The 1,645-nt window shown below is 38.2% G+C and overlaps 1 non-coding gene across 1 annotated transcript; it reads left to right on the top strand.

The window, feature by feature from the left end:
• Window positions 1-857: 857 nt before the first annotated feature.
• On the top strand, window positions 858-986 carry Gm25726. Its single transcript, XR_003956618.1, has one exon. It is a non-coding gene; the product is annotated as a small nucleolar RNA SNORA17 (small nucleolar RNA).
• Window positions 987-1,645: the final 659 nt, after the last annotated feature.

The raw sequence follows: 1,645 nt of genomic DNA, 5'->3' as shown, positions 1-1,645 counted from the left end.
TGACAGAATTGGTCCATACAGGACCTTTCGATTTTCCTGTTTAATAGAGTACATGTTTTTAAAATATCCTCTTACAATAGCCTAAATTGCTTTTGTGTTACTTATAACATTTTCCTATTCATTCGCTTCTGTGTTAAGTTCGGTTCTATCATTCTCTCTCTCTCTCTCTCTATCTCTCTATCTATCTATCTATCTATCTATTTATTTGTGTTGTTTTCTTTGTTTATGTTTTATTGATTTCTGATTTATTTTCTATTATCAATTTGATTGTATTTGGTTTTTATCAGTTTGAGTTGTGTTATCATGTCATTTATTTGTGCTGTTTGTTTCTATTTTAATGTCCAAACTTAGAGCTATAAATTTTCCTCATAGGATTGCTTTCAATGTATCCCATAGGTTTTACCTTATTATTTCATTTTCACTTAGTTAACAGGAAGTTTTTATTTCTCCATTGATTTCTTTTTGGATACTGTCATCATTCTATAATATGTCGTTTAATCTCTAGAGTGTTTGTACTTAATAGAGATTTGTTTGCTATAAATATTACATTTTATTGCAGTGTGGACAAATTGGATACAATGAGAGATTTCAAACTTTAATTTTTAGTGATTTGTTTTTTATTTTGGGATGTGGTCTAATTTAGAAAGGTGGTTTTTGCTGCAGAGTAAAATTTGTGTTCTTTGATGTTTGATTAGAAAATTCTGTAGATGTTTGTTAAGTACATTTGGTGAGTAATGTCATCTATTTATTTGATGTTTCTGTTTATTTTTGTCCAGATAACCTACCTATTGGAGAATGTTGGGTATTAAAATCATCTATAATTAATGGATTGATGTTAATCTGTGTCTTTCAATCCCCCTGCCCAATAGAAGTATTGCAGTTGTGGCTGCTGTGTCACATGTGTGTCAGTAGGTGGCAGACAAGATGCTTTGTCTGTGCTAAGTGTTCTCACATATGGACATCTGAATGCTTAGTAGCCTAACATTCGCTGAAAAAAACCGAGCCTGAGACTATCACCATCTGGTACCGGGGACCTGCACAGGGAGCTACCCTAAGACAACAACCACTCTGGTACAAGGTGGGCTGGGGCTAGCCAGAAACCTGCTAGAAGAACCCAGTCTGGTCTATGGTGCCCCAAAAAAGGAGCTAGCCTGAGATGAACACCAGTCTGGCACTGCCCAGACCTGGGGGAGGAGGGGAGACCATGCTCAAGAAGACCCTCCCCCTACCACACACACACACACCATACTGCATAATGCATAGTGTTAGAGGGCTAACAGGGCATAAGACTCCTAAGATCACTCCTGAAATGACTCAGATATTCAGACCCTGGACACCACTAAGAAGAGCAAGTAAGTGATAGAGAAATAGAAGAGAAAGAGAAACAGGAGGATGTAAGCACAACTAAGAAAGGTAGAATTCAATGTTAATTTAAAAAAAAAAAGCCTGATATGAGTTGTCAGTGACGCCACCTGGGACCATGATGCGGTCTTGACCTGTACTGACACTGGAGGGTGTTGGGTAGGGGTGGTATCTGGGTCTGTTGCACTGCACAGTGGTCTGTTACCACCGAAGTACAGGAGGACATCCTTGGTTTGAACTGCTACTAGGGACATGTTGATGTCTGAGGACTGTGAAGAACTGG

The sequence above is a fragment of the Mus musculus genome, chromosome 6, assembly GCF_000001635.26.
Source record: "Mus musculus strain C57BL/6J chromosome 6, GRCm38.p6 C57BL/6J".
Taxonomy (NCBI): Eukaryota; Metazoa; Chordata; class Mammalia; order Rodentia; family Muridae; genus Mus; species Mus musculus.
This window is presented reverse-complemented; position numbering and strand designations above follow the sequence as displayed.